A 15,444-nucleotide genomic window follows, 5' to 3' on the forward strand; every position below is an offset into this window, starting at 1 on the left:
ATGGTTAACATGGAACTATAAATATAAGCAGAGTCTTCTAAAGCTCTCTATCTACTTCTCTCTGCCTGCTTTGAATGTGCTGGCTGCTTTCAATGTGCTGTTATGAAGCTACTGCTACTGAAATGAAGCTTATTATTTGAAGGTTACTTGGAGATTTTGTTTTTCTTATAAAGTTTATCCAGTATGACTAAAATGGAAACATTAGAAAATCATTTGAAACTGAATGAATAAAAAGGTAAACAAGGTTTTTAGAACAAAATTGCTGTAGAGACTGCTTTATCCAAATTTTGGTTCACAGTTTCTTAGATCAGGGCAAATGAGGTTTAGCCATATGACCAGGTTCCAGTTTCATCAGAAAGATAATTTGGACCCAGCTATCTTTTATCAAGTGGTAAGTATGTATTGTTATCTTATGGCTAGAGTTCCCAGGTAACAGCTATTGGATTCTTGTTTGTGCATGTATGTATAGGTGTTTGGATATATTTGTGTATAGGTACATGTATTATGTTATATGTTGTATCTAGCATTCTACCAAATTGGTTTATAAGTAAATGACTACTTGTAAATTAACTCCAAATGCTTTTCAAGTTCATGTGAATCTTTAGTAAATACAACTGGTTTTAAAATCACTGATAAAAATAGAAATGTCTTCAGAATTGTCAGCATAAATTTTCATGTGAGTTTATTGACCAAATGGTTTTATATTTGTCTCTGTCTATATATTAAGGTGTCATGGTTTGACATAAAGGTTATAAGACTATAAACTCATCCAGAAACAGAATGATCTTTGTTTTTGTGATTTTTTTGACAAATAAGACTAATTCAGATTCTTGGTTCAATGCAAACAGTGAATCTTTTGAGTTATCAGCAAAATGTGTTTAACTTTAAGGTTCTTAAGTGTTCACCTGTTATTCAGACTTTTTAAATGGCTAACAATAAAATAACTTGAAATAATGACTAGTTTTGTCTAATATCTCAGTTTTCAGAAGTAACCTAGATAAACTGTTAAAAATGCAAAAAGTTGAGTATTTGTAAATGAGATAGATGCTTGCAAGTAGACTTTTGTATACTTGAATTAAATAATAGATGCTCATTGAAGGTTTGGGTCATTTCCAATAAATAAAAAATTATAGTATGGGAAAATATGTTCCAAAAATTATGGAATGGTTTGTTTACTCTGTAAAATGCTAACATCTGATGAACAGTTCAGGATTTCTTGCTTCCTAGGTTTTCACTAAAATGCAAGGTTACAAATAATGAAAATTCTAATTAATATATCATTCCACAAGCTGTGTTCTTATTGAAAAGATAATAATTTTATGTAATTTGGAGGTTATTTAAAAGTTATTTATAAAAGAAGGTAGAAAAAATGGTAAGTAGGAGAGAGATGTGAAGAAAGTTGTGGATATGAAGATGTATTTTTGGTAAGAAAAGTTATAATGGAAAGAAAATGATTTTGTATAAAAAAGAAACTTGTTTTCCTTAGGGTAAATTTTTGCCCTAAAGAAAAATGACTTATTGTTTAGGAAAGAGAGAAGTAAAGGACACATCAGAAAGTCCAAACATGTCATAAATGGTCATTGTAAGTCATGATAAGGTTCATGAAGGGGAATTTATAAAAGGAATTTCATATGTAATTAAGTTAGCTATAATTAAAGGGAATTATTTATAATAATTATTTATAATAGTTTTTCTAAAGAATGATTCCCTATGTTAAAACAAAGTTTTCTAAAGGTATTGATTTGCTCTTAATGAAATTATAATATATTTTGCATTTTAATTCTATAATCTGTTTCTTTTGAAAACTTCTCAGATTCATATCTCAGAAGTTCAACTTTTGTTGTGTCTTGCTGCTTTCATCTTTTTCTCCCTTTGAAAAGGCCTGAGATGATAACTCTCCGTCAACTTTTTCCATCAGCTCCTATAATTTTTCCCCTACAGTTCTGTTGTGGCCTGATGCAGAAATGTTTTATCCTAGAGGTCTGTAAAAACAATATTTTCCCCAGTAAAACTTGATTCTGTAATCTTTTCTTTTTCTTTTTCTTTCTTTTTTTTTTTTTTTTTTTGAGATGGAGTCTCACTCTGTCTCCCAGGCTGGAGTGCAGTGGCATTATCTCAGCTCACTACAACCTCTGCCTCCTGGATTCAAACAATTCTCCTGCCTCAGCCTCCCAAGTAGCTGGGACTGTGGGTGCCTGTCACCATGCCTGACTAATTTTCGTATTTTTAGTAAAGATGGGGTTTCACCATGTTGGCCAGGTTGATCTCCAACTCCTGACCTCAGGTGATCCACCCATCTTTGCCTCCCAAAGTGCTGGGTTTACAAGTGTGAGCCACTGTGCCCAACCTGGCTTTTTTTGATATGTCTAAATTTTCCATGTAATCAGGAAATTTCTCATGCAGTTACTAAGAGTCATATATTTCCCTGCTATATTCATAACTTTGAACACACTCTTCTTGTGTCTGATTTAATTCAAGCACCCTTTTCATCAAGTATGACTTCCAGGGCACTAAATGGGCCTCCCATAAGTAGAAGCAGTCACACTGCAGAAGGTTTTTCTTTGCATTTTTGGTAACTGGCTTAAGAAATGTGATTTTACCTTTAATTGAGATAATTCCTATGCTGTCTTTATTAGGTTTTTGATTGCTTAAAAAACTGAAATTTAAAAGGTTAATGCTTTTACATCCATTTAATCTTCTGTATTGCCTTTAAAGTCTTTTAATTATCACTTTGATTACATGAATAACTATTATTTTACAATGATTATTATTCTGTTTTGATCAAATGTTTTCAGCCTTTTAACATCTTTGGCAAATGTCCTTAAAATCAAATCCTAAGTTAAGTCTCTTTCTTCTCACTGGGGTTTATCAAAGCTGAAAATTAGTCACCACAATGTTGAAAAATCTTTTTAGAGCTTCCAATCTGGTCATGTTCTCCAGTATTACCACCCCCAACACCTTGAAAAACTCCTTATCAGGAGCTATTAACTAATCCTTATGCTGTTAAGTTATAGGGCTTTGACTTCTGGGTGCACATATCTCATCTAAAGAAGGCACTGACTCCTGCCAGTATCAGACACGAAAGTCAAGTTAACCAGAGCCTCATCTTTAGACCTAGGCAAAGGCAACAATCAAAGTAAACTGCTTTCATGAGACATGTATTCAAAAACATTAAGATTCATTAAATTATTTTGTCTCTATGTGGAATAATATAATTTATTGTATGTCTTGATATTAAATAATTTAAACATTTAGTTACCCATGAGTTTCCTTTCCTGTCATTGTCAGAAGTAGGCAGGGCTTATGACTTTTTAATTTTAAACATTGCTAATTATTTATGTTTTGTTTTACCTCCAGAGTTTGAAACTAGGTCCAGAGACTATCATATGAGATTGTAAGAACAAGTTTTGGGGGAAAAATTAGTTCAGACCCTCCAAATAAAGGATGAGCACACAGATGCTCAAACAGTTAAACAAAATTCTTTTTTTTTGGATAGTTAGTTTCTATAAGCCAAGATTACAGTATCTCAATGCATAGAATTGAGTCAATTTTGTATAAGTCAATTTTGTAACCTTGCCTTTTAGATTTTGGGTTTTGGCTCTTATGTTGCTTATGAGGGGTTTTAAGGTTAATGAGTGCTTGCCCACCTCCATTCTCCTCTGGCCTGTAATGTTTAATTGGCTGTAAGTCTTTTGGCTCTAAGTCTGTTGGCCATAAGGATCCCACCAGGAGACATGGTAGACCTGGGGCAGGTAGCACACCACCCCGGTATTAATACAGGACAAAATAAAAGTTGGGTTATCCATGCTGCCTCTGGCAAACCTTGACAAAAAAGGAGGAATAGAAACAAAAGATCCTAAGCCCTCCAATAGGATGAATGGACTCCCCTCTTGGCCAAAGGAGATATCAAATATACCCAAAAAACTAATGCAGGCCATAGAAAGCAGGAGTCAGACACATCTCACTATACCTTCCCACCCACACACACAAGCACTTTGGAATTTAGGCACAACTTACTAGCATTAACATTAAAACAGAGAGAATAAGACTGGCAGAATAGACTCTTTATGGCAATAAGATACCAAATTATAAACAAGACCTAAGACCATGCCAGGCAAGTGTTAAGTCTCCAACCCAAAGTAGAGTCATATATTGCATGCATATTTATTCAACATGCATGGGTCAGGACCACCTTCATATATATTCATAGCTTCTCCTATAACCTCTTAAATATGCATGTTTAGTCAACCTATCATCATATCCCTACACGAGCCTCAGGTACAGTTGATGATGCAGAGCAAAATAATTGATTTCTTAGTTGATACTGGGGCTACTTATTCAGTCCTTAACATCCCCCAAAGCAAAGTATTAAAATGATTGTAACCATGACTGGGGCTACAGGAAGATTAGAGGCAAAAGTTGTTTTTTGTTTTACAACCTTTGGAATATTGTCTGGGGGACTGGGAATTAAGAGTTTTCTCTCTATGCTGGAATGTCTTTGGGATTAAATGTGCTTTGTATGGTAAATGCTCAAGTGACTTCTCCAGAGAAGCAACAATTATGCTTGCAGGTCTCACTGGATCAGGCACTGTGGCTGCAAATTCTGCTCACCCACCCCCAGGGAAGAAAAGGGAGAACTGTTCTCTCAGGAAATCTCCAAAACATTTGCTCTTTCCAGGTCCTCATACCCCATGGGTAAGCCCCTTCATCTTTTCTATCCAGGAAATAAGATGCTGCTAAAATCCTGGGAAAACCAAGGGCCAGACCAATAGCTAGCCAAAGAGTGGACAGGACCTCATGATGGCATAGGATGGTTGACAGTGGTGCAAATCCAGGTAAAGCATTTTTTTGATGCACGCTCTATGCATCAAAAAACACAACAGCAGCATACTCCATGATGTGAGATGGTTATCTCTTCAACAATGTGACAAAACTCTTCAATTGACTGATAATATGTGGCTAGGATGGCAAAATCAGAGTAGTCTTTGTAACAGAGTTACAAAGCAGGGTTTGGCTGTGGGCCTGAAGCCCTCATGGTTGGCCTTACTTATCTTATAACTGGACTGGCAGATGCACCTGCAGGCACCCTTACCCACCAGGATATATCCTGTCCCATCTAGACTCTCCCTGCCAATTGGGAAAGCATAGCTAGACACTGCCATAAAAAATGGTCATTCCCAGTGGTTCGACCCACTAGCCATCTTTTCCTCCCAGGCAGCAGCCAAATATATAACATTACAAATAGAGGCCCTGGCTAAACATATGACCACTGCCTTTAATAACACCCATCATGCCATCACCCTTCTCACAAAAGAAAGCTCACAGATTAGACAAGTGGCCCTGTAGAACTGTGTGGCCTTAGGCATCCTGACTGCAGCCCAAGGCAGCACTTGTGCACTGATAAGACTGAATGTTGTATATATATACCAGATTATTCTTATTACAACCCAAGCTATACATGCATTGGGCACCCATATTTCTACTATCAATGTTCTCTCCCAGGACCCCATAACAGCATGGTTTAGTCAACTTTCTAATGCATGACAGACTTTTATGTACAGTAAAATTGGTATTCCGTTCATTGTCCTCTTTGTCTGTTGTGGACTTTATTACTATTACGTACTTTGCATGGGGATGCAGGACAGACTTTCTCAGAAGCTTCTAGGTCCTCACAGCATAATGCTCCAGCAAGTTCCTGCTGTGAGTCTGGGGACTGGAGACTATTTCCAAGGCCAGGTTAATGAATTCCATTCTGATACCCCTACTACAGCCCTTTGCAGCAGGAAGTGGACAGATTGACTGTGTCACCCACTTCCCATAGAAATGAAATGGAATTTGACAGTGGGGAATTGTAACTGAGTATCTCAGTCTCAAACGCATTTTCAAACTTTTTTCTTTCTTTCTTGCCTTAGGCCTTGAAACATACTTTGAAACTCTTTGTTTCTCCCTTTTCCACCAAGCACTTCTGTGAACAGTGTTCACTTACCTAATTATGTGCTTGCTTAGAAATTCCAGGGGTCAATTTTAAAACAAACCAGGCAGTGAGACCCCAGCGTAGAATCCTCTCAGTCAAGGGGAGTTAGGAATAGTGAGCCCACCACCACCAGGCCAAAGTCAGGATGATGCAAACTGGATCTCCTGATAGGTGACTACTCAAGATAACCATGGAAGTGAGACATGCAGATCCCCTTTTCACCACTCTCACATGCTTCTCACACCTTTTCCTTCTTAAGCCCCTCTCTCAGCCCAGGAGAATGAGATGGCTCCTTTAAGGCTTAAGCCCAGCCATTCTCAAATCTGCCAACATTTGACCAATAAAATCTGCTTTCCTTCTACCACACCTCACTTCTCACGCTTTGACTTCTGAGTGATGAGCAGCTGGACTCGAGCCAGTTACAGGAGGGTAAAAAAGAGTCATTAAAGTGAGAGGCTCCATGTGGGTGGTGTGCCTGGGATGGAGAAGTATGATGAACTCAGATCTCATCCAGAAAAGACAGCCAACCACTTATGGGATTACTCACAATTATGAATGCATCCATTGCCCCAGTAAAAGAGAAAGACAGTGATAAACAAAGAGAAATTGCCCTCTTTTCTCAGCCCCACTCCCTGCCTCTGTGCAGCAGTTCATTTCCTCAGCACTAGAGTTCCACACACCAGGGATGGCAGACACAAACGTCTTGGGGCCAGGCAAAAAAAGGTGACTCTTAATACATCCAGCACATCTGTAGGATGCAGTGGGAGGTGTCCTTCCAAGATCCTGTTCTGATAATTAGCCAGTTTTCCAGCAACGTCCTTTTTTTTTTTTTTTTTTTTTTTGCTGGATGCACACAGGCTTTGTCTTATGGGAGTTCCAAACATGGATCCTCTGGTCCTCACCCACTGGGGTATTAGCTGACTCCTGAACTGAACTCATTGTATTCTGATTACAGTGGCTTTCTAGAAAGGTGTGACATCTAGTCAGAAAAGCGCTTCTCACGTTTTTGCTGAAACCTGGAGTCTTATTAAAAGGCAGATTCTGATAGGCAGGTCTGGGTGGGCTTTGTGATCCTGAGCCCTTAAGAGTCTCTTCAGCGATGTAGTTGCTGCTGGTCCTGGTTTGAGGACCACGCTGAATAATGAGCTCTAGAGTTCATTGTGCTTCTACTTTTTTCACTCTGTGCTGTTTTTAAGATCTTTCCATGTTGCATGGCTTCTGATGGGTAAATAATCTATTCCATGGTGTGCACTCCCCAGTTTTCTGATCCAGTCATTCTGAGATGGACCCTGGCTGCTTTTAGCTCCTCACACAGCTGTGCTGAGGGCAGCATCTGCATGGTGATCCCCATTGGCTGCAGGAGAGCTTGCCTAGGGTGTGAGCATACACTTAATTTGTAGAGGCCTCCCTCCTTGGTTGACAGTGGCAGCAACATATCAGCCTCTGAGCACCCACACCAAGAAGCAATGCCAACACTTGGCATACCCAGTGTTTTGTTGTTCTGATGGGCTAAAGTGATCCACTTCTGTGTAATTTCCATTTTTCAACAAATCATGTATTCTCTTCATGTTTGGGAGCACTTGGAGTTTCTTTCTGTTTTTGCCTATTTTCATCCTTTGTCTGCTTTTCTAATACAGTTGTAATCTTCCACTTGGCAATTTACAGGGATATATCTGTATCTGTGTATATTACACTAGATAGCAGTCCTTTTTCCATTTCAGACATTGAATATATCTTGCTCCAGTCCATTACTTGCCTGTTAAGTTTGTCTCAAGTGTCCTTTGTTGAGCAGAAATCCTTGATGTAAACAAATTCATCCCTTTGGCCTGGTGATTTTTACTTTCTGGGTTTTAAGAAGTCCTTACTCACCTCTCTGTCTTAATTCTCCCACATCATTTTTTATTCACTTATGGTTTTATTTTTTACTTTTAAGGTTTTTAATGTTTCTAGAAGCTACCTCTGTATGTAATGATTATAGAGAAAAACAAAACTGTACATCTACTACCACCATCTACAAAGTGGATAGCATTTTATTTATAGATAGCACTTTATTTATATTATTAATTTGGGGACACTTGACTTCCTTATACTATTAAGTTACGTGCATTGCAGAATGCTAAATGTCTCTGTTTTTCAGGTCTTTAAAAAAAGTCTCACTTAAAATTTTCCCCTAGAATTTTATGTATTCTTTTCTAAGGCAATTCTTAGACATTATGCATTTTATTGTTGTCATTAATATTTAATTTATCTGATATCTAATTTATTATATTTATAATATCTAATTTATTATATTTATTATATTTTCTAACTGATATGGAAAAATGCTATTGAGTTTTATTAAGTTTTGTATCCACCAGCCTTCCAGAATTCTTAATAGGTATCAAGGTTTGTATTTTGATGATTTTATTTTTTATAGACTTAAATAAATAATTTCATAAATGTACATAAATGACATATAATAAAATTTCTTTAAATAAAATGACATATATTTATTTACACAGACATAAAGACAGTTCTAGGTCTTCTCTTTATAATCCTCACCCTTCTTACATCTGCCTTTTTCCTCCTAGCATTCGCCAGCCCTCCTGCATTGTGATAAACACTAGCAATGACAGCCACATCCCTGCCTTGGGGCCCATCTTTAAGAGGATGTGTCTAAAGTTTCTGCATTATTATAGTGTTTTGACATATAACCTTTATAAAAGATAAGGAAGTTCTTTTCTATTCCTAGATTGTAATGAAGTCATTATTATTATTGTTGTTGTCATTGTAATTATTATCACTGTGAATAGGAGGTGAATTTTATCAATAATTTTTCTGTATCTATTGAGATAATCATATAAATTTTCTTCTTTAATAAATCATAAATAATGTTTACATATTTTCTAATGTTGAGCCATCCTTGCATTCTTGAGATAAATCCTACCTGGTTATAATGTATATTTTAATACATTTACATTGTGTTAGCTAATATTTTACTTAAGCTTTTGCATTTACATTTGTAAGTAATATGAGCTTCTTTCCTTTTTAAGTTTAGTTTAGGGATCAAGGTTACACCAGCTTCCTAACATGAGCTGAGCAATCTTTACTTTTTTTCACACTGAATTAATCACCCCTTGAGAGTTGGTTACAGATCTCCCACAAAACTGTCTAGACAGGGGGCTCATTGGAAGGGAATTATTAGATTTCAATTTATTTAACATTCATTGGCTTATTCAAATTTCCTATTTCTTTTTGAGCCAATTTTTGCATTTTCTATTTTCCTGGAACTTCATCCATATCATCTAGGCTTTTCAATTTATCTACAAGTAGTTATAATGCTCTTTTACTATTATCCAAAGTAAATCCCTCTTTTGTCCCTTGAGTATATGCTTTTCCACTCTCTCAATTCCTCTTCCGTTTCACTCTGCTTGGGTGTTGCTGGTCTCACTGTTCTCACTTTCACTGATTTCTGCCCTTTACCTTCTTGCTTTTGGTTTGCCTTATTGCCCATTTTCGAATGTCTTTATGTGAATGTTTAGTGCATTTTTTCTATGTTTTTGGTTCCTGGTAATTTTGTTTAAAATCATAAATTTCCCATTAAATGCTGATTGACTGTAACATTTTTATACTGTTGACTTATGAAGTTTTAACATTTTTCATATTTCTTTTTTGAACCAAAGGTTATTTAGTAATGTGGAATTGAATTTCTGGCCACATGGGATTTAAGGAAGCATTCCTTCACTATTAAGTTCTAATTGTATTACATAATTATTTTCAAATAAAGCCTCTATGATGGTGACTCAGTGAAACAAGTTGAGGTTTCCTTTGTGGCACAGTGAATGGTCACAAATCTTTGTCAGTATTTCATATGTGTTCAAAAAATGTGTATTCTTTGTATTTGGCAGTGGGGGGTGGAAGCATATACCTCTACATATTTCAAATAGCTAAAACTTATTGATTAAATTATTCAGCTGTTTTAGCCCAATCCTGTCATAATCAGGGGTGAGCGAAGGGATATTGTGATTTGATATTTTTTTCCTACCATAATGTCTGGCTGGGTCAGGTAAAAATTAGCCAGGGTTCTTCAGAGAAATGGGACAAATTGTGTGTGTGTGTGTGTGTGCGTGTATGTGTAGAAAGAGATGTATTACAAGGAATTAGCTCATGCGATTATGGAAGCTGACAAGTCCCAAGATCTGCAGGATGAGTTGATGAATTAAAGACCCAGGAGAACCAGTGGTGTAGTTCCAGTCTAAATGCAGACAGGCTCAAGACTGGGGAAGAGCTGATGTTTCAGTACTAGGACAACAGCAGGAAAAAGCCAATGCCCCAGTTCAAATGCAGTCAGACAGGAAGAATTCTCTCATATTTGGCCTGCCTTTTTGCTCTAATCAGGACTCCAATTGATGGGATGAGGGCAATCCACTTTACTTAGTCTACAGATTTAAATGTTAATCTCATCTAAAAATACCCTCACGGAAACACCCTGAATAATGTTTGACCATATATCTGGGCACCCTGTGGCCCAGTCAAGTTGGCACATAAAATTAACCATTGCAGTGTGTAAAGCATATGTGGGAAAATAGTTTGAGGCAGAAGGAAGAACACTTTGCCTGTCATAATGGGAGAGAGGGCCCTGAATGTACTGAATGTGAAACCATAAGTGAGTGTACTTGTCAATGGGATGTGGAAGGACTGTGGCATAATAAAAAATAAATATCTGGTCTTTGTCTTGGCACAGAGTTCCTAAAATGCTTGGAATCTCCTGAGTGATAAGAGTGTCTTTTGCATGCTTGCTTTGGCAGCACAGATACTAAAATTGGAATGATACAGAGAAGATTAGCATGGCTTCTGTGCAAAGATGACATGCAAATTCGTGAAGGATTTCATTAATAAAAAGAATGTCTTTTGTAAGCTAATGAGGTGATTGGTGGCTGGGAGCCCCTACATAGCTTCAGGATCAGGGCTGATCACCAGAAAGACCAAGCCATGATTAGAGGATTGGGAATTTCAGACCCACCCCCCAACCTCCTGGGTGGGGAAAGAGGCTAGAAATTGACAGCAATCATTGATGATCAATTATTTCATCAATCATGCCTATGTAACAAGGCCTCCCTCTGTAAAACCCCCTAAACAACAGGGTTTGGCGAGCTTCCAGTTTGGTGAACACGCAGAGGTGCTGGGAGGTGTGTGCCCAGCAACAGTGTGGAAGCCCTGTACCCCTTCTGAGACTTTGCCATATGCATTTCTTTCATCCAGTTCTTCCTGAGTTGCACTCTTTATCACAAGCCAGGAATGGTGAGTGCAGCACTTTCCTGAGTTCTGTGAGTGTTTCTAGTGGATTCTTGAACCTGAGGGGAGAGGGCTGTGGGAACCCCCAAATTTGTAGTTTCCTGGGCAGAAGAGGGTACCCCATTTGTGGCTGGCATCTGCAGAAAGCAGTCATGTGGGACTGGGCCCTTCAATTGGTGGAGTCCAAGTCTAACTCTGCGTAGTTAGCATCAGAATTGAATTGTGAATTCACAGTTAGTGTAGGAGAATTGGAGAGTTGGTGTCAGGGGGAAGAAGAACCTTTTCAAAGACTTGTATTTTCTCTGCGAAATAAAAGGTAAGGTCGCCTAACAAGACAGAATCTGGTTCAATAATACAAGAAAGATGTAAATCATGAAAGTAAGAAGCACAGCTCTATTTTAGGGAGACAGTGTGGTGTGGAAGCCTGGGAGACAGGGGAAGCCCAGAGGCTGATGCCACCCTCACCATGTTACTAACTGGTGACCTTGGAGGTCACTTATTCACCCTCTGCCTCTGTGTTCTCATCTGTAAAATGGGGGAGAATTGTAGGCTTGAAGTTCTTGTGAGGAATACATAAAGGATCCCACCATGTCCTTAGCTCTCACTAATCAATTATTTACTTATTTTAAAAAATTTATTTATTTATATTTTTCAAATAACAAAAATTTTATTGAGATAAGGATGTCTTGATATATGTATACTCATTAATTATTAGCTGCTGTTATAATTATTTGCAGTGACACTATTTTCTACCTAAAAATCCAAGAGAAGAGGTTGAAAAACTTCTAAAATACTTTTAAGAACTGTTACTAAGTTGGTAGGGAAAAATCCAAAGCTTTTCTAAATATCAGCATTAATCAGAAAGAAAATATAATGAATAAGCTTCCAACTGCAAAAACAAAAAATGCTGGATAAAATATAACAAAAATGAACCTGAACATTCATATGGAAGAGTAAAAGTTCATGGAAAGTTTGGTATCAAGGTAGGAATTTTTTTAAAAGCCAATGAAATAGAGTAAAACAGCCCTGATCCTAGATGAGAACACTGGTATGCCACAGAGATGCCATAATAAATTGCTGGTGAAACAATAGACTTTTACATAAATGGTTCTGGGAAATTGGTTATTTAGATGGAAATTTAAAAATTCATTCCCCTGTATCATACCATGCACAAGAATAAATTCCAAATGGAATAAGTGCCTAAATTTGAAACATGTTTAACGTTGGAGGAAACAAATGAGAAAATATCTTTATGACATTGGCGTAGGGAAGAACTTCTTGAACAAGGCATAAAGGATAAGATTAATTAATTTTACTACATTAAAATGGAAGCTTTTAGGCGATAAGAGACACCAATTACAAAGCAAACAGACATTCTCCAGAAGGAAGAAGACACATGCAATGTCCAAAACCAATGGAGAATTAGCCCCCAGCTGATAGAAGAACTCCTACAACTCAGCAGGAAAAAGACAAAAATTTGCACAGAAAAATAAGCAGAGACTGGAAACAGGCAACTCAGAGGAGAAGAAATCTGAATGGCAAATAAACACATAAAAACATAATGAAGCCTATTAAAACACAGAAAATGCATATTAAAACAATCATAAGATGTTATTCCATACCCATCACCTCCACAAAATGTATAAAGTGTGACAATAAGCAAGCGTTGGCAGAATGTGGAGCAGTGGAAACTCTAGTGCTCTGCTGGTGGAGTTTAAACTGGCACAGCCACTTTGGAGAACGATTTGGTATTTTCTAGTAAACCTGAAGATACACATACCTCATGACCTAGAAATTCCACTTCTAAGTATCCAGCCGAGAGAACCTCTGAAGTATGTGTAGGAGGAGAAATGTGCAAGGATGTTTGCTATTTTCAATGGTTAAAAATAATAGTAAAACATGGGAACAACCTAGATGTCCATCAGCAGGAAACTGAATCACAAATTGTGGTATTTTCATGCAGCAGTGAACATGAGTGAAATATATTTGCATTGATATATCTCAAAAATCTAATGCTGGTAGAAAAAAAGTTAACAAACAAGATTTATAGTGTGATAACGTGAAGTTTTAATGAATGTAAAACAATTCTACACATTGTTTACAGATACATGCATGTTGAATAAAAGTATACAATTGGATGGCAGTTAGCAAAAGAGGCAAGTTGTGGGGAGAGAGATTGGAGAAGAGTAAAAAGAGCTTAAGTGTAATATCTTTTTAAAAAAATCTCAAATAAATTGTGCCACAATACTAAATTTGTTAAATTTGTCAAATTATAGTGGTAAGTATTCATTATCTTGTTCTCATCACTTTTCTGTGTTTGGAGATATTTCCTAATAAGAATGAAAATAGATGAACTAAGTCATAAACCCTGAACTCTAGAAAAAGAATAGCAGCAGCAAAAAATGGTGAAAAGGGAAGGATAAAATTGATAAACTTAAAAGCAAAAAATGCTTTTGTACTTTTAAATTTCACTAGTGTTTATCAGGAAAACCCAAAGCTTATTCTTTAGAAAAGACTCACAAAATTGGCAATTGGCCAATCTACATAAATGAGAGAGAATGACAGAAAAGGAAGGGAGGGGCACACAAACTCATATCAGGAAAAATGGAATTCAACTTTAGGTAACAAGGAGATTTTTTAGAATTGTAAGAACATGTCATGTACAATTATTATTATGTTGTTGTTAATGCTTAATGAAATAGCCCACTTTCTAGGAAAATATAAATAATCAAAATCAGCCCCCAGAAAAAGTAGACAATTTGAAGAACTCAATGAGCTTAAAATACACTAAAAGTATAACCAAAGAGCTATCTGTAAAATAACACCATGATGAGATGAGTTTGTGGGTGCATTCTACCAAGCCATCTCATGCCACTGTTTTAGAACGTGGAAAAAATACATGACGCCACACAAAGCAGGCTGTGACCAGTTCTGCTAGGAACTCCCTCACTCTCACTCCTGGTCCCTCCATGCCTTTTTAACTCCACCAAGAGAGGCTGGAAAAATGAAACACTTTGCCCATCTTCTTTGCAGGTGGAGGTTCCCATGTGACAATTCTGGCCAATGAAACACAAGCAGAAATGTTCTGGGAGGTTCAGGGAAAGCTTTTACCTTCCTGGCCAAAGGCAGAGGGGTATCTGGTGTTTCCCCCTCCCCAGCCCCTTGCCATAGACACAATGCCTGGCACTGAGTTGGTCGCCTTGCAACCATGGATGTAAGAGGATGGTCCAGGCCTGAGCGGATGCCTGGAAGAACGTCAGCAGCCCCTGCCTCTACACTTCTTGTCTCAGATGCTGGTGAAAGGTTTTGTTATTTGTTTTTGTTCCTTATGGCTGAGTCATTTCTAAAATAAGCACAAACCTGTTAGAAAACCCAATCAAGGACACCGAAAGAAAGTACAACCGATCTTATTTATAAACAGATGGACATAATCCCAAATAAAACATTAGCAAGTCAAGTTCAGCATTGCTTTAAAGAAAATGCCAAGTAGAGTTTAGCCCAGGACCGTAAGGATAATTTCACATGAGAAAAGTCATAATGTCATTCTCTTCATTAATAGACTAGAGAAAAGCCACATATTCATCTCAATCGATGCTGGAAAAAACATTTGGTGAGTTCCAAAACTCATTCACAGTAAGGCTTCTTGGTGAACCATGTATAGATGTTATCTTCTTCCGTTCAGTAGAACTTCTACCTGAAATCTGCCTCAAACATCAAATTCTGGGAACATGAACACAATGCCCACTGGAGGGAGGAGGTGGGCAAGGGTATGTGCTCCCGCTGGCACTACTCAGTATCGGCTTGAGTGGATGCAAGTTAACAAGAAAAAAGAATAAGCACAGGCTTTGGAAAGGGAGAGAAATAATTGTCATTATTTATAGGTAATATAGTCACATATCTAGAAAATCTAACAGATTTTACAAGGAGGCAACCCTTCTGTGGCCTCTTTTTCACAGTGCAGATTAGAGATATCATTAGTACATACCCAAAAGGGTTGTTAATTAAGTTTATATATGCAAAGAACTTAGAATGGTGCCCTGCACATGGTAAGCACTAATAAGGTATAAGATCAACATCCAAAAATCAATAACATTTCTATTGACTAGTAATAACTAATTAGAATTTTTTTTTAGAAATTGAAAGCCCATTAGCAATAGCAACCAAACTTATACATACCTAGAAATAAACCTAACCAA

The 15,444-nt window shown here is 37.2% G+C and overlaps 1 non-coding gene across 1 annotated transcript; it reads left to right on the top strand.

Annotated features, from left to right (window-relative positions):
• The first annotated feature begins 10,749 nt into the window (after window positions 1–10,749).
• On the top strand, window positions 10,750–10,852 carry LOC112132821 (U6 spliceosomal RNA). The gene has a single exon (XR_002914542.1). It is a non-coding gene; the product is annotated as a U6 spliceosomal RNA (small nuclear RNA).
• Window positions 10,853–15,444: the final 4,592 nt, after the last annotated feature.

This window comes from Pongo abelii, chromosome 2 (assembly GCF_028885655.2).
Source record: "Pongo abelii isolate AG06213 chromosome 2, NHGRI_mPonAbe1-v2.0_pri, whole genome shotgun sequence".
Classification (NCBI taxonomy): Eukaryota; Metazoa; Chordata; class Mammalia; order Primates; family Hominidae; genus Pongo; species Pongo abelii.